This window comes from Pseudonaja textilis, chromosome 1 (genome assembly GCF_049901715.1).
Source record: "Pseudonaja textilis isolate UNSWEBS1 chromosome 1, rPseTex1.2, whole genome shotgun sequence".
NCBI classification, from domain to species: Eukaryota; Metazoa; Chordata; class Lepidosauria; order Squamata; family Elapidae; genus Pseudonaja; species Pseudonaja textilis.
In genome coordinates, this window is record NC_141990.1 from 153,356,288 (window position 1) to 153,375,152 (window position 18,865).

Below are 18,865 nucleotides of genomic sequence, written 5' to 3' on the forward strand. Positions count from 1 at the left end.
TGCAATCCCATCCTGGTTGGTGACCTGGGCCTCTGAAGGAATTAACTCTGCCTCTTTAAGTGCTATCTCTCCAGGTCTGGAGATCACTGGGGTATGTGCTAGGAGAGATGGTAGGGGAAAATAGGTAGTTGGCCTATAGTTTCCTAAATTTTTCCTCCATATTTGCTTATTTCTGAGCTAGAAAAAAATCACAGGGAAGGAGAAGAGAAAGAATAAAAGAGGGAGAAGAGAAAATGTATCAATAAGTGGCCAAGAAGTGCTACTGGGCTGATCCCAGCTGCAAAAGTCACCTGACTTCATCATTACTAAAATGTACTCACCTAAAAATGTGAGCTACTTAAGAAGCAACACTACTCTTATACCAATATAACTAAAGGCACTCAAGGCTGCCTTAGCCATGTATTGAGGGTGAAATGAAGGCAACATCACAGAGACATAGCAGGAAAAAAGAGGATGCTGAGAAGAAGAGCCTTTTCCATGTTATTTCTGAAATATATATTTCTCCAACACACACATATTCTTGGGTTTTTGATGGCATTACTTGGATGTTTCATTTGCTTTGACAGGTTAAAGCATAGAAATTATTGAGATCCCATAAAGAGAAATAATCAATAGCAACCGAAAAAAAAATCATCCTGTTTAAATTTTATATTGGGTTTTGAATATTTTTATTTTATTTTATTTAGTTTATTTTCTGTAGCTCAGTCTTACATTTATGCAAAGAATAGATAGAGATCTGAAACAATGAACATATCAACATCCTATACACAATCTACCTCATATTGACTGTACCCTAAATGAATGTACAACTGAACCCATACACACAACCTTCTACAATGCAGGAACAAATCTGGGACTGGAACAACTAGTAACGAACAACACTAGACTAAACAACTGCTTTGATCTCATCTTCTGCAATAGTTTGAATTTAATTTACAGAATACAAACTAAAGAACCCTTTTCCAGCAGTGACCACAATATGATTGACTTTTGTCTCAGCATACACCCACACAAAAATCATCACAATGATGTAATCCCCAATTATAACTTCAAAAAAGGCAACTATGATCTTATAGACAACGATCTCTCATCCCTTGATTGGCAAGCTCTATTCACTGATGCAATACTGTTGAAGACCATTACAACATATTTGTACTTAAAGTCAAAAGAGTCATCAAACTATATGTACCAACAACAACTCCCAAAACAAAAAAAAAACAGATTACCCATAACAATAAGGAAACTTCAATCCAAAAAGAGATCACTCTGGCGGAAAAACAAATCTGGTCACGTTGCCAATTTCTAAAGCCGATATAAAAATTTATGCCACCAGATAAAGACTGAATGCACCAATTATCACATTAAACAAGAGGAAAACCTTCTATGCACCAATTCCACCCGCACTTTTTACAATTTTGTAAACAACAAACTAAAAGACTCAAGGTCCATCCCACCCTTGATAGGACCTAATGGTAAAGATTGCAGGGATGACACCATTAAAGCCAACATCTTTAACACATTCTTTGGCTCAGTATATAATGGATCATGCCCAGTATTTCCTAGCTGAACCACAGACAATGATCTAATACTTATCGATTTTACAGAAGACAATGTTGAAAAGGCACTATGCAATCTAAAACCATCTCTATCTATTGGACCGGACGGAATATGTCCCTACTTCTTAAAAAAGCTATCCACTGCCATAGCCAAACCTCTAAGCATAATCTTTGAAAAATCTTTCAGGACCAGCTCCTTGCCTAACCTATGGTTATAATCCACGGTCATCCCCACCTTCAAAAAGGGAGATCCCAGCCTAGTTGAAAATTACAAAGCAATCTTCTTATGCTGCGTCACCTGTAAAGTCATGGAATCAATTATTAACCAATCCATTATCCTCCACTTAGAGACAAAGAACCTACTCTCCAATAAACAATTTGGTTTCAGGAAAAACTGTTATGTAATCTGCAACTCTTACACTGCAAAAACATATGGACGACACAACTCGATCAGGGCAAAGCAATAGATGCAATCTACACAGACTTCTGTAAAGCCTTTGATTTAGTGGTACAGGACAAACTACTCCTAAAACTAAAATCTTATGGTATCTCTGGACACCTGCATAACTGGATAGAAGCATTCCTGTCAAACAGACAACAAATGGTCAAAATTGGGAGCGTCCTATCAAATTCTGTACCTGTCAACAGTGGTGTCTCCCAAGGCAGTGTTCTAGGACCAACTCTCTTCATACTCTACATAAATGATCTCTGTGATCATATCAAGAGCAACTGTGTTCTCTTCACTGATGATGTAGTTATTCAACACCACAGACAATACTGCTACCCTTCAAAAAGACTAGGTATGAGAATGGTCAAACAAATGGCAACTTCAAATCTCAACAAATAATTGCTCTGTCTTACATATTGGCAAAATAATAATAATCAGAAAATAAAATACAGGCTGAATAGTCAAGATCTTGTTGATGATCCAAACTCTGTAAAGGACCTTGGAATACTCATCTCTAATGATCTAAGTGCTAGAGCCCACTGTAACTACATAGCCAAAAAGGCATTAAGAGTTGTTAACCTCATCCTAAGTAGCTTTTTCTCTGGTAATATCACACTACTAACTAGAGCATACAAAAGATTTGCTAGACCAATACTCGAATACAGCTCATCAGTCTGGAACCCACATTACGTATCTGATATTAGCACAGTTGAGAAAGTCCAGAAATATTTCACCGGAAGAGTTCTCCACTCCCCTACTCGTTGTAAAATACCTTATGCCACCAGACTTGAAATTCTAGACCTAGAAAACCCTAAATTACGCCGTCTTTGGTCTGATCTAAGTATGGTATATAAAATCATACATTGCAATATCCTGCCTGTCAATGAATACTTCAGCTTCAACCATAATAACACAAGAGCACACAATAGATACAAACTCAAGGTTAACCGCACCAAACTTGATTGCAGGAAATACAACTTCAGCAACAGAGTGGTCAATGTCTGGAATACTCTACCTGGCTCTATAGTTTCTTCCCCAAACCCCAAAAACTTTAACCTTAGACTGTCTACTATTGACCTCACCCCTTTCCTAAGAGGTCTTTAGGGGGCGTGCATAAGCGCACCAATGTGCCTAGCCTCCCTGTCCTATTGTTTCTTTTATTTTTCTTATATGTACCCATTTCATGTATTCATAACTATGTATATACTTATACCTATTACCTTGTAAGCAATTGACAAATCAAATAAATAAAATAAAATAAATAAATGTTATACTCCAATCTAGATGTAACTCCCTATGAACAGCTGAAAGAGTTCCTCAAATTGATCCACTGAAGATTTCTTGGACTATAGTTTCTTGACCAAAGAACCCCCTGACTTTGGCATTCACATATAAAACTATATCATAACTTGTTTTTGTTTTTTTTCCACTTTTCATGGACATTAAGGTCTGGAGGATAGCATGTTAACCCAGCTGACTGGAGAAGGAAGAATACAACATTGTATGGTTAATTCATAGGGCTTGCCCAGATAATTCTAACAAAGTAATTACCATTTCCCATTGGATCTCTACTACTTCTTTCTGATTTAATGGCAAAATGACACTAGCCATTGGCCTTTCAACTAGTCCCCAGGAAAACTTTGCTTAATTTTGACAAGTAAATTGCACCCTTGCCCTGCAAAATCTCAGCAATTTGCTAGACTGACTGTTCATCAAGGCACGCAAACATCTGGTTTAGAAGACAGATGAACATTTGGCATTGTTACCTAATTAGTTGTCTTCAAGCAAACAACCAAGCTCAGAGAGCACCAAGGACTCCACAGTCCAACCTTGTGCTACCAATATTCTTTTTTATTGGAGATAAATGTCCTTCAGATTTTCCTATTAAAACACACCCAGTCTGCCTGAGTATCAGTCTAAAATGCCTTAGCTCCATTTCTTTCTATCTGTTTTCCATACTTCCTATGTGGTGGGGAGAAGGGGGAGAGAGAAGACCTAAAGAAGTCATGTTCCACATAGCCTCTTTTTTTTCTGTGCTGAACCCAGGAAGGGGAGATTATCCCTGCAGTAAAAAAATTGCAAGGGGGAATTGGTTTAATGTTGTGCAAACAGAGCCAAAACATATGCTGTGCCTATATGAGTTGTCATTTATGTTTTTCCCAAATATACATTTGTCTCCAATAATTACAATTTCTCTGCTCACATTACATAATATATAACTATGTGTAGCTTATTGCTCTCAAAGAGACAATTTCTATGCTTATGAAACAACTTCTGATCTAGCCCATGTATAAGGGGGTGTAAACATTTACACGCCTATCACTTTTCTATCATTTCTCCTACATTTCAAGAAATAATCAGTCGTACTCCGATTCCTTGATTCTGTGAAAAGGTTCTCAGCACATTTCCCAGCACAGACTGGGGAGTTTTCAGGCCTATACATAAAGATACACACAGACCACACATACACACATTTTGGCAATAGCTACTTTGTGTAAGCAACCTATCAAGAAATATGCTGCTGAGTAATACTAGGTAGAGCAAACACGAAGGATATGGAAAAGATTGCAGGGAAAGGGAGGGGGAAAGGAAGAGGGGAGGAGAGGAGAGGAGAGGAGAGAAGAGAAGAGAAGCAGTTTGGTCTGGTGGTAAAGGCTCTATGCTAGAAACCAGAAAACGATGAGTTCTAGTTCTGCCTTATCCATGAATACTGGCTGGGTGACTTTGGTCCAGTCACTTTCTCATCCCAATACACCTCACAATGTGGTAGTTGTAAGGAAAATAGTAGGATGAAGAAGTATTATATATGTTTTCTGCCTTGAGTTACTTCTAAAGTAACAAAGATGGGACTAACCAAGCAAACAATCTAATGCAGGGGTGTCAAACTCAAGGCTTGGGGGCCAGATGCTATCCATGGGGTGCTTAAATCTGGCTTGCGGGGCTGCCCTGGAAATAGCGAAGGACCAGCCCGCAGTGCCTCTGCCAGCAAAAATGGAGCTTGCGAGGGTCACGTGGCATATATCTAAATGATGTTAAAGAAGATATTGTTTGGGAATATGAAGGGGTGTGAACTCACTTTAAAACATTTTTTAAAGTCTTCTGTGAAAAGATTGAGAAAAGTTGTGGCTCAGGTCACTTATTAATGCGGCCCTATGTTTATTTATTTATTTATTCAAAGTTTCAAGAAAAAATATTTTGAAAAGAGAACCATGTTCTCTGCAGCATTTTCATAACAGTGTACATTTCTATTAATGTCAATTAAAATCATTTACCACAAATAAATCTGTAACTTAATTCCTAAATTCTTACTTATTTATGTTATTATTACATTATAATACAATATTTATTTATCTATATTACTACTCATATATACATACCGTGTTTCTCCAACAATACAGCCTCCACCAATAGGAAGGCCCAGCATGATTTCTAGGCCCCATCCCCAAAATTTAGGCCTATTAAAACCATGCGTTTCCCTGCCATTTCTCACATTATTCTTTAGAACGACACGCGGTGAAGAGAACTGGGGGGGAAGGGCAGGGCGGATGGGGAGAAAACTTGTCTTTAGGAGTGCCCTGCAGGTAGCCTAGGCTAAAATACCCCGATAGCCAATAGAAGCTCCCTGAAGGCAGAGTCCCCAGCCGCTTCAGGGCGTGGCATGGCTGCCCATGTCCCCTCACCTTTAGGCAGTCTTTTTCAGGCGATGGAAGCTCCCCAAGTGTAGTTAACAGCCACTTCAATCGGCCGGTAGAAACGGCCTCGGGGCGAGCGCACACACACACTCCCCTCGCCGCGAGGCCGCTTCTATGGGCCGACGAAAGCTCCCTTGAAGGCAGAGTCCCCAGCCACTTTGGGACATGGCAAGGCTGCCCATGTCCCCTCACCTTTAGGCAGTCTCTTTTGGGCAATGGAAGCTCCCCAAGTGCAGTCAACAGCCACTTCGATTGGCTGGTAGAAGCGGCCTCGGGGCAAGCGCACACACACTCCCCTCGCCGCGAGGCTGCTTCTATGGGCTGACGAAAGCTCCCTTGAAGGCAGAGTCCCCAGCCACTTCTGGGCATGGCAAGGCTGCCCATGTCCTCTCACTTTTAGGCAGTCTCTTTCGGGCGATGGAAGCTCCCCAAATGCAGTCAACAGCCACTTCGATTGTCCAGTAGAAGCGGCCTCGCAGCAAGGGGAGTGCTTGTGTGCACTCACCCCGAGGCCGCTTCTACCAACCAATTGAAGTGGCTGGTGACTGCACTTGGGGAGCTTCCATCGCCCGAAAGAGACTACCTAATGGCAAGGGGACATGGGCAGCCACGCCTCGCCCCAAAGCAGCTGGGGACTCTGCCTTCGGGGAGCTTTTGTCGGCTAATAGAAGCATGGACCACTATAGGTGGGGGGAGGAAATTAAGTCACCCCTGAAAAATGGCCTAGCCATCTTTTCGGGTGTCAAAAAAAAAATAAGGCCTGGCCTTATTTTGTGAGAAACACGATAGCTATATATACATTAATCCTTATATTTATTGTTCCTTGGTATTTCTTTAATCATTTTCACTAAACATCTTTATTTCCTTTTCATTCAACCATTTGTACCATATATTCCATATTGTAAAAAAATCTCCCTCTTCCTTATTTTTTAATAACATGGCTAATCTGATCATTTCCGCGCATTGATGAATTTTATTAATTACTGCCAGATCTGTAGGTACCATTGTTGAATTCCAATTTTCGGCGAAGATATTCTTGCCACTGTGATATGTAATATTAGATGCTGGTGTTTTTTGCTCCATGTCAATTCTGACATTCCCAATAAGAAGGTCTCGGGATTAAGTTTGATCTGTAGTTTTGTCATCTCTTCTAACCATACCCATATCTTAGACCATTATCTTCATCTTTTCTTTATTGATCTTAAGTCCTGCTACTTTGCCAAATGCCTCTATCTCTTCCATTACATTTTTGCTTGACTCTTTTGGGTCCTCCATTATGAAGACAATATCATCAGCGAACGCTTGCAATTTGTATGTTTCCTGTTTAATAGTCAACTCTTGAATATTTCAGTTTTTCCTTATCTGAATTAAAAATACTTCCGCTGATAAGATGTATAGTAGTGAGGTAAGCGGACATCCCTGTCTCACTCCTTTGCATATTTTTATATTGTTGTGGTTTCTCCATTAATTACTAGTTTTGCAATGCAGCCCTGTGTTTGATGTGACTAATTGTAACATCTTATTCTTTGCTCTATCTGATAACTCAGGGATCTTCAAACTTGACAGCTTTAAGACTTGTGGACTTCAACTCCCAGAATTCCTCCTCCAGTCATGTTAGCTCAGTGGGTTTTTTTTAATTCCCTGGTATTTCTGCTAATAGAACTAAAACTGCAGAAATGTCCATCCAGTCTTCTTTTAAGTTTCATTAAATGGTGTGATGGGAGCATTATCATGCCACCTGATTACATTCACTCTTCTGCAAAGCCTGCTATTATTATTAACGTGTAATACAAATATTGATGCTAATGTAAGAGAGAATTTTTGCCAATTGTCATAGTGGCTCAATGAATAGCAAATGTGCAAGAATCCACTGTATTTCTGGACAATATGGAAATCTGTTCATAATTTCTGACATAGGATTCTGGAGCTGTAAATCAACTCAGGAAGCCTTGCCAGTGACCTACTTCAGAAAACAATCAATTCACGCAACAGGGAAACTGTTAAGTTTGAGCAATGAGAGGCTGAACCAGAGCATGAGTGCAACAATACTTTATTTTACAATAAAGGGCTGACCGTGCTTGCCACGCCTGGAACTGGCTCGCAGCAATCAGCAACGGGTTGGACCCCGCAGCCTGCTTTTATAGCTGGCTGCTGGAGAGAACCAACCAATGGGAATGGGGGAATAACGCCCACACAAAGTGAGTGGACCTGAGTGAGAACTCCTAGAGTTCTCAGGACATAACACCCCTTCCCCCCCAGATGCGAACATGCATAGTCCTTGAGGTAGATGGGGGGTTTGTGTTGGCGCCCGGAACGGCGCAGCTCGGGAACATTGTCTGTCTGTTCGGTATCAGTCTGTGACGGTTGAGCCGGCATGGTGTCGCCAACGCTCCCTCCGGACTGGGCATCCTCGGAAACCACCGGGTTGGTTACTGGAGTCGAGCTCTCGTGGGTTGGATCAGGCTGGTCAACTCTCTGGGCGCTGTTGTCCGAGTTTGGGTTGACCGGAGCGACCGCTGATGCAGACTGGTCGTTGGGTGCGATGTGGCTGGGCGGCGGATGTGGTGGTTCCTCTTCGACTGGAGACTCTGGATTCTTGTTGGCAAGGGTGCTGGGGCGCCTTCTAAGCTGGTCTATGTGTCTCCTCCAGGCGCGACCATCCTCCAGCCTGACCCTATACGATCTCGGCCCGGTGACGGCGATGACCTCGCCTGGAATCCAAAGTGGGTCCCCAGCGAAATTCCTTGCGAATACTGGCTCCTGTAACATAAAATGTCTAACCCCGAAGTAGAAGCGAGGGGAGAGTCAGGGCAGTATTGAGGGTGCAGTCTGTCCAATACAGTCCTCAGGCGCCGGCCCATCAGAAGTTCCGCTGGGGACTTATTGGTGACTGTACAGGGGGTTGAGTGCTGGCTCATCAGGAACCGTGCGAGTTTGTGGTGCCAGTCATCCCTGCCAAACCTAGCGAGGGCCTCTTTGGTGGTCCTGACGGCCCTTTCAGCCAACCCATTACTGGCAGGGTGAAATGGGGCTGTGAAAATGTGGCGAATGCCCAGGTTGGCAGAAAAACGGCTGAATTCTACTGATGCGAACTGTGGGCCATTATCGGAGACAATGGAGTCGGGTAGTCCATGTGTAACGAACAGGCGCGTTAACACGTTGGTGATTGCTAGTGTGGTGGTCGTGGATAGCTGTGCCACGTCTATCCATTTGGAATAAGCGTCCACGACCACTAGGAACATCTTTCCATGCAGGGGCCGCCAGATCGATATGGATTCTAGACCAAGGGCGCTGGCGCTCTCCCACCTGGTAGGGGTGGCGATGGGGGAGCAGGGCGGGATTCCTGGCAAATGCTGCAGGAACTTACCCAATTGACAATGTCCTCGTCTAGACCCGGCCACCACACGTAGCTGCGTGCTAATGACTTCATTCTCACGATGCCGGGTGTCCCTCGTGCAACGCCTCCAGGACTCGGGTGCGCAGCGAGGTCGGAATGACCACTCGAGTGCCCCACAGTAGACAACCCTGCAAACTGGACAGCTCCTGCATGCGAGTCTTAAAGGGTGCGAATTTGTTATCAACGTTGCCTCCCGGCCACCCCTCCTCACCCAGTCGAGCACCTGGGCGGCGCTTGGTCTGCCTTGGTTTTAGCAGCGATGTCAAGGGCGGTGATGGGCAGGTCCAACTGGGTGATTTCGAAAATGGCATTGACAGGAGCTGGGTCTTCAGCCAGAGCGGGTAAGGGGCAGCGACTGAGAGCGTCGGCGTGGGATAGAGTTTTGCCCGGGCGGTGAATAAGTTTGTATGAGTAGGCCGCTAGGAAAAGTGTCCACCTTGTCATCCTAGGGGAAAGGACTTGAGGTGTCTGTTTGTCGCCGGCCAGTAGGCCCAGGAGGGGCTTATGGTCGGTGACCAGTTCAAGAAGTGGCCAAAAAGGAATTCGTGAAACTTTTTCACGGCCGCAACAGCTGCTAGGGCTTCCTTGTCTATTTGGCTGTAGTTTCGCTCCGTGGCCGAGAGCGTCCTGGAGAAAAAGCGATGGGGGCCTCGGCGCCATTGGGAAGTCTGTGACTAAGGACCGCCCCAATTCCAAAAGGGGATGCGTCTGCTGCCAGTACTAAAGGAAGGTTGGAGTCGGGTGGATGAGCACTGCCTCTGACGTAAGTAGTGATTTGACGGCGTTAAACGCCTGGTCTTCTTTGTGCCCCCAGTGCCACGGTGACTTTTTGTCTAGTAATCTGTGTAGGAGTTCGGCTACTGAGGCTTTATGGGGCAAGAAGGATGCATAAAAGTTCAGCAGCCCCAAGAAAGCTTGTAGCTCCGTTTTGGAGGTTGGTGTGGGAGCTTCGTGGATTGCCCTAACCTTGGACTCCAGGGGTGAATGCCAGAGGCGTCAATTTTATAACCCAGAAAGTCCACCTGTCTAGTGGCAATGGCGCATTTTCTTTTTTTTAACTTGAGGCCATGCTGTCTGAACCTCTCTAACACTGCTCGCACTCTCTGGAAGAGTTGGGGTCTGTCCCTGGCCGAGACCAAGATGTCGTCGAGTAGGGTACTACACCAGGGAGGCCCTGTAAAATCCGCTCCATGAGGGATTGAAAAATACCGGGGCAACACTTACGCCAAATTGGAGACGCTTGCATCGGAAGGCACCCCTGTGGTGGCGATGGTCTGAAGTTCCGCTGTTTGGTTATCAACAGGGAACTGCTGATATGCTTGAGACATGTCAATTTAGCAAAAATACTGCCCGGCTCGAATGTGTGTAATAAGTGCTGAATGACGGGCTGGGGTAGGCGCTAACTTGTAAATATTTATTGATTGTTGTCTTGTAGTCCGAGCAAATTCTCAGGCTACCATCTTTTTAAGGGTGTGACAATGGGCGTCTCCCACTTGGCGAAATCTGTTGGCTCAATGACCCCTTGTTTTAGTAGTTTATCCAATTCAGCGTCTAGTTTTGGTCGAATAGCAAATGGAACTCTACGTGGTTTTAATCTGATTGGGACTGCCTGGGGGTCAACGGTGAGCGAGATGGGGTTCCATTATAACACCCCAGCTCCTCGCTGAACACATCTGCGTAGTCAGCGAATAAGGAGTCAGTGTCTGAGGTTGAGACAGCATGGACTCCTGTTAGCCCTAGGCCGAGGTGGGGAAACCAATCGAGCCCCAATAAGGTGGGTAGATTGCCGTTAACTACCACTAGAGGTAGGTGGCCTTTAAAAGCTCTAAAACTGACAAAGAACTTGCCTCTGCCGATCACGGGAATGGCCTTCCCCTGGTAGTCCTTCAGACCGAACTGGCATCTTTGAAGCCGGGTAGTAGATAGGCTGGGATGGAGTCTCTTGAGGGTGCTCCACGAGATTATTGAGAGCGCTGACCCTGTGTCAACCTCCATGTGGCACGGTTTACCTTCTAGGGAAACGGAGAGAGAAATTTTACTAACAGTGTGGCAAGTGCGCCTGGCAAGGCGGTGCGTGCGACAGTTTAATACTTGCCTCTGTGGTCCCGAGTGCGAGGACGGGGGTCTGTGTGCAGCGCTTTGAGGGCTTGGCAGACTCTCGCGATGTGCCCCCTCTTATGGCAGTTGTTGCAAGTGGCTCCTTTAAACTTGCAGGTGGCCCTTTGATGCGATCCCCCACAGGCTAGGCACAGTGTGATGTGCTTGGGTGGACCGGTGTATTCTTGTTTGGCCCCTACCTGCGACCGTCTGTCGTTGGCGAGGCGGTGGACGCGTCGTTTTCATCGTTGTGGGTTTCCTCCGCTTCCACCTCTTCGGAATGGACTGGGAGCGATGCCAACTTGGCACTTGGGCCCTGAATTTCGGTGGCTGAGTTCGTTGCTAGCTCGGCTGCTAGGGCCTCCTCGACCGCTTGCGAGGTTGAGGTCCTTTTTGCTAGCAGGCGCCTCTGTAGGTTGAGATCCTTGACCCCACAAACTAATTGATCGAGGAGCATGTCCTCCAGGTATGTTCCAAACCCGCAGTGCAGGGCTGCTGTTCTGAGGCGGCCATATATTGATTGATGGTCTCCTTACTTGATTGCTTCCTCATACGGGCGTGAACCTCCTGGCGATTTGTGAAGGCCTGGGAGCGTAGTGGTTAGTGAGGATCTCAAGCAACTTCGGACCACGGGCGTTTTCAATTCTCTCGGCGCCACGAGTGCTGCGGCGGTATCGTAAGCGGTGGCTCCGCAGTAGATTAGGAAATAGGATTTTTCCGATGCTCTCCCGCATCCGCCAGGCCGACCGCATCGATGTAATGATTGAAGCGGTTCTTATCGATTCCCACTTCTCTTCGTCTGGTTTAAACACCGGGAATACTGGGTTGGAACTCATGGTGCTGGAACGGCTGGGCTACCTGCGGAAAAATCTCTCTGGGACAACGGGCGCTCGTGAGTTACTAGTGATATCAGCTCTGGAGAGGTTTTTGCTACCCTCTCTTTTTCTCTCTGGGTTACCACGTTGGCTGCTAGCCGTTGGAGGTGTCTTGATTCGCGCCAAAGTGGGCGTTAGTGACTTCCTACAGCGCTGTGCTGTGTCTCCTACTGGCTCGAAATTCAAATGACACCCGTTTGAATTTGCGCCAAATACAGAGCGGCTGCGGCTGCAGCGCTTCACTTTCCCGTGGCGGGGCTAACAAGCGGCTACAGACGCTTCTAACTTTTGAACCAGACCGCTTTCTCTGGCTGCGGATCAGCGTTTGCTCTTTTTGATCGCTCGTTTTGTTGGCTGACCGCTCTCTCTGGCTGCGGATCAGCGTTTCCCTTATCGCCAGCCGATCGCTCTCTCTGGGCTGCGGATCGGTGGCTAGTGACTCAGCGGTTGCATGGTGCTTCTGGTAGCCATCCCATCCTCGTCGCCAGTGTTAAGTTTGAGCAATGAGAGGCTGAACCAGAGCATGAGTGCAACAATACTTTATTTTACAATAAAGGGCTGACCGTGCTTGCCACGCCTGGAACTGGCTCGCAGCAATCAGCAACGGGTTGGACCCCGCAGCCTGCTTTTATAGCTGGCTGCTGGAGAGAACCAACCAATGGGAATGGGGGAATAACGCCCACACAAAGTGAGTGGACCTGAGTGAGAACTCCTAGAGTTCTCAGGACATAACAGAAACCCAGTAACCTGAAATTACATAAATGGTTACCGTAGCGAGATTGCCATATATTATACTGTAACTGCTGAGACAATTTCTTTAAATTTTAGAAGTATATTCATTTATTAAAAAAACTTTAAGGACAAGATAATATCTTCAAAGTGCAATCAGAATACCTCAAAGTCCAAGATAGTCTAACTTTGTTGTCAACTCTCAAATACATTAATATATAATAAGTCCAAATTGTCACAGGACATTTTTTCCTTTAGTACATCAATATTGCACAGCTGATATTTAGTTTGGTCAATTTGAAAATGTTGCTCATGTCCTTGTCTGTCTTTCCTTGATAAAAATGCCTAATATTCTATAGAAACTGGCCCCAAACATCTTGAAATTACTTTCACAAATCTATTCAGATATAATATTGTCACTTTCAGAAGGTTGAAAGAACTGTTTATTATCATAGTTAGGTTCTTACCTTTACATTAATGAGAGCAGTGGGTGATTGATAGCATTCTCTCCAGCAGTGTTTATTCTTGACTGGCTACAATAGATTCAGTCACTGCCCTGCATAAGGCTATTTATTCTTTGAGTATCTGGGGAAACACTCAAATGCTTATACCCCTTATCTGATAAATCAATAAGCTCCAGGGACATCTTGAGAACCCAAGAATAGGAGGGGAAATTGTGGATTGATGTATCCTTTGGTACCTCTTTCCCCTCACTAATCACGTCAGGCTCATGATAAAACTTAGGTCATAAGAATACTCACTTATGATAGCTTAAAAGCATACATATCATGCCATTCCTTTTCTGATAAGCAATATTATACAAAGCACAGAAAGAAATTAATAAGCTGAAGAAATTAAAGGCTTATGAAATGATAAGAATATCTAGCAAATTGAGTTATTATGGTATCATTATTAAATTTTTATCCCACCTTTCAAATACTTTGATCAACTCAAGGCAGTGAACAGACCTAATATTCCTGACACCTATTTTTCCCCAAACAACAACCCTGTGAAGTGGGTTGAACTGAGAAAAAGTGACTGACCCAAATTCATCCAACTGGTTTTCATGTTTAAGGGAGGCCTAGAATTTGCCATCTCCTGGTTTCTAGGCCAGCACCTTCATCACTACACCAAACAGGCTCCCATAATTTAGTGAAGTGTCGTTGTTTTCATCATGTTTGTATCCAACTTCATTCATTGCCTTTTCTTATTTAAACTTGTTACCTTTTTTCTTTTTGAGGATCTTACCAACTCCATTCTATTTGACCTTCTTCATCTTCACATTCTTTGTAAATCCATCCACTTTTCTTTCATATATTGTTTCTACGACTCAGTCCAGTAAGTAAATGACATGAGGAATAGTATTCTACACTGGTTATTGATTTTTTTTTTAAAAAAAGAAAATGCACCTAGTTATAGGGGCCAATGAAATATGGAAAACTTCACAGCTATACATCCTTTAGCTGATAACTTTTCAAGATCGATAGCTTGCAGACTAGTTTATGAGTGCAGTGGGGAGAAGGAGGAGGAGGAGAAGCAAGCAAGCTGGAATGCATTTGGCCAGAATTGCTTTCCATTACAGGGTCCAATGAGACAAAAAGATAATTGGATTCAATATGGCAGAGTTATGTAAACAAGAAGGGCATAGGACTCAGGAAAGAGAGGGCAAAAATATATGAGAACATAAAGATTTGAAAGAGAGATATATATCAATGTAGCTGCTTTAATGTAGCAGAGACAGGAAATGGTGACTTTAAAAGTTATGTTTAGAAATCCAATAATATGAAGTACTTCCTAGCTTGACTAAAAGAAATATATTTCTCTTTCCATGTTGATCTATTATCTGTTATACAGTATTGGTGGGAAGCCATAGGATTTTTTGCATTCTGTTTTTTAAAAATATTTTACCATGCAAACATTTAATAATTGAATTTACATAGTTTTTTAAAGCCCTGGGTGATTTAGGCCGGGTTGCTAAATCATGTACTTTGGTCAAATGAGTTTCCCAGAAGGAGATGCCAATAACAAAAGGAACGAATAAAGCCAGGGACTGAAAACAGAAACAGATTTAATCCAGTTGAAAGAGGTTACCTCGCTACTTGTTAATGGATTCCAGGAGGTGCAACAAGTACCAAAAATGAGAAGTACCAAAACACATTATTCCCATAAGGAATAATGTAAATAAATTTAATGTGTTCCCAAACCAAAGACCCATGATGAGGGGGGGGAAGGGCACAAAAATACACAAAATGACCATAGAAACTAAGATAAAGACCGCAAGTGGATATGCAAGAGCTACCATGTGACTAATACATGACCCTTTGTTTCATCTGGAAAGGGTAGTGAATCACATGGCACCGACAAATTATAGCTTGTGTGTTGAGTACAAAAAGAACCAATGAATATAGGGACAAAATGTTCATGTCAAAATGCGTCAAGTACCAAATTTGATGAGTTTCAGAGCAGTTGAGTAACAAGGTAAGACTGTACTATAAATTTCCTACAAGGGGATAATGTTTCCATTGGGTCTTAAACTCCAAGGCAAGCTTTACTTGAAGAACAAAGATCTATGTCCCCTATGTTTAGATCCTCTTAAATAGGACCTCTCTTGCCAACCAAACAAGAACTAATAACAGAATATCAGAAATAGAGAAGAGTATTTCCCACATTACATGTAGGTAATGTGGATGATTGCTCCCTTACTGTTCCATTATACTAAGTGCACAGGATGATTCTGGGACCAGTACTCTCAGCCCGACCTGTGTCACTGGATTCTTCTTCCTGGGAAAAACTGGATGGCTTGAATCTGCAATCTGTTGCATACTGCATAAGATTGTAAGCATGTGGCTATATGCTGGATTTTTTGGAGGGTACATCATAGAAGTACAGAACAAATAAGTAGTATTGCTGAAATGAAGTTCGAAGAAGAACCTTTAGTCTATGTACATTGAAATGACATCAATTTACCTCTTGATCTTCCTGCCACTCTTCTATCAATATAGTTAAAAGAAGACATAGTGCTGCATGTAACATGGTGACAGTGAGATTATACATATGCTTTTGCCTTTTTGAAATGCCCATTGAGGGATTACCCTAGCAAACCCCATATACATCCATCCATACCCTCTTTTTGAATAGGATTAGATGTCCAAAGTGACCTTAGGGGACTCAAGTGTCTTAGGGATTGGTCTCAGAATTTAGGGGCGTGAACAGCAAAGCTGGCTGAGGAATTCTGGGAGTTGAAGTCTGCCTGACTTAAAATTGTCAAGATTGGAGACCCCTGTCCTAAGCTGATAGATCTCCTGTAATGTGTATTTTAGAAGAGATGGAGAAAAATACAAAATGTCTTCCTGAGAGTAAGCTGGCCAATCCCCACCAATAAGGGATTCAGAAACTGTCTTTCTCCTTTCATCATGTTAAAACAGATATCTTCACTGGGAAATCATTGAAGAACAAAGATTTCCTCACTCCTGTCCATAAAGGCTTTTTTTAAAACCTGTGATGTATTGATATCTCTTAGTTGGACTCATCAGTAAAGCCCCACCAATCAAAATCCTATCAACACTTTGAGAATATTTACCTTTCCATCAACCTAAATCTAAACTGGTCTAGGTATAAAACTACACAACAGCTATACAAGCATTGGCTATCTCTATCATCAAAAATTCACCATAAATCATAAATTCTGCTGCTTACGGCTACAATGCACCAGCACTTCCCTTTTTTAAAAAAGCTCATTTCATCAAAACACCCAGCCAGGGGCTTTAAATCAGACATTTCTCAAATTCCAATGTCTATCAAATGAAGTTTATTTTTATTTTTTTAAAGAAAGAGAAATAAATAAAGAGGCCACTATTTGTACTCCTTGGCTAAAACCACTGATACATATTGGTAACAATCTTAGCAGTGACTTTTTCATCTTTCAGGTCCTATGTAATAACCACATATTCATTTTCAAATAGCCACCAGACCATAACAGCAGCTAATAAATATAAACAATAGTGTTGTAATGATGCAAATGTAAGAACTAATCTGTAGCTGTTCTTAATGCCAACTCTGTTGACTCTGAAAACCACGCTATTAAACAATAGGGATTGTACACCTGTCCATTTTCTAATGCAAAATATGGCATAATCCACCACTAATCCATTCACCATACTTTATGCAGCATAACCTGGTCAATCTCTATAAAAGAATAAATGGATACAAGTCTGAAAGTAGCAATGGCAAACAGAAGCATGTCACCTTCCCAGGGCATTTTGACAGTAATTTTAGGATATTTGTCCTAATGCAACACAGATATAAAGAGTGCTCACTAAATCAGTTAAGTTAAAATACATCAGGGGATTTAATACCATTTTTTATAGTTTAAAGACAAACCAGCTCAAGCATGTTAAGCACATCATCTACACAAGAATATTTTCTCCATGTCCCACTAAACTGGACACTATCTTGGGTGTAAAAAGTTAGCTGACTATGTGGAATATACAGTAGGTTGCTTGATACAATTCTGAAATTGTAGTCCAGTGCATCTAGGTGGCCACAAAGGAAACTGGCATAGCTATTCCATTTTAAGTCAATGCTGCTTACCATGTTCTCACCAGAAATGTAAAGGTAAACTGAACAAGATTTTTCAGCAATACAGTATTTCAGTGTACTCCTTGCTAATTTTAATTAGTTTTTCCCACCATTTGTATTTCAAAGTTAATAGACAAGTTCTATGTTATTTTTTTTTTCAAGTGGTGAAAAAGATGCATATTCTCTAAATCTGATGAAGCCAGATATCCCCAGTTGACCCAGAGAATTTGCTCTGACTTATAACCCTGGAGCCTTTTCTGTACATTAGATAAATCAGCCTTTGTCATCTGGCCTTTCCTAGCAGCATCAATAGATAATCAGTGAACAGAAAAGATTATGAATGAATGAATTTTCCTTACTGCATATTTAATATAAGTGTTTGTATCGTGTCAGTTACACTCCAAGTCTCAATTTCTAAGACCATTTCTTTTTGCTATCTTTTAACAATTTAACAAACAGAAAGGGTTCCATTTCTTAGTTACCACTGGTACATTGGATAAAAGAAAAAATAAAGCTAATAACACAATGATTAAAAAAATACAGTAAACAGAGACTTGCACTGTTCCTTTCTTCAGAGTTTTGTACAAAGTACTGATAATCAAATATCTAATTTGCTGAACAGGTACATATTTCAGCTCATGGAAATGACATACAGTCATTCTACTGGGCAATATAATTTAAGGTAAGGAGAAAAAACTATTTATAGAGTAATTGTTGTTATACATATGAAGAAAGATTCAGTACATTTTTAGACAGCCTAAAGTAGGAAGCTACATTCAATAACCACCATAGTATTTTTGAGGGGAAGATTCAAAGATATTAAATGTTTATCTTTTATATAATCTGTTGTTTTGGGAGCACAGTTACTACCGAATTTTATATATAGCGAAGAGTCCATCAGGACATGAAGGGAATTGTTGTCATCTAATTTCTTGTACTTACAGCTATAGAAGTACACACAAATATATAAAATGATATAAAGTGTAATCAAGTAGTTACTATTAAGTTAATGAACCAGTTAAAGAGTTGGTCTTTGAAATTTACTTCATGTTCATTCCTTAATTTATCATCTCATGGCATATAGGGCAGAGATGATATTCAGCAGGTTCTGACCAGTTCTGGAGAACCGGTAGTGGAAATTTTAAGTAGTTTGGAGAACCGGCAAATATCACCTCTGACTGGCCCCGCCCCCATCTATTCTCTGCCTCCCAAGTCCCAGCTAATTGCCTGGGTCTTCTTTGGTTGCCCTGCACAGGAGAATGGAGCTGGAAAGCTGGGGAGGGAATGGGGATTTTGCAGTATCCTTCCCCTGGAGTGGGGAGGGAATGGAGATTTTACCTTTCCCCTGCCATGCCCACCAAGCCATGCCCACAGAACCAGTAGTAAAAAATTTTTTTGAATCCACCACTATTCCCACAATATAGGGTCTCCTTCTTGAACAGGAGGTTGGATTAGAAGACCTGCCAACTCCCTTCCAACTCTGTTATTCTATG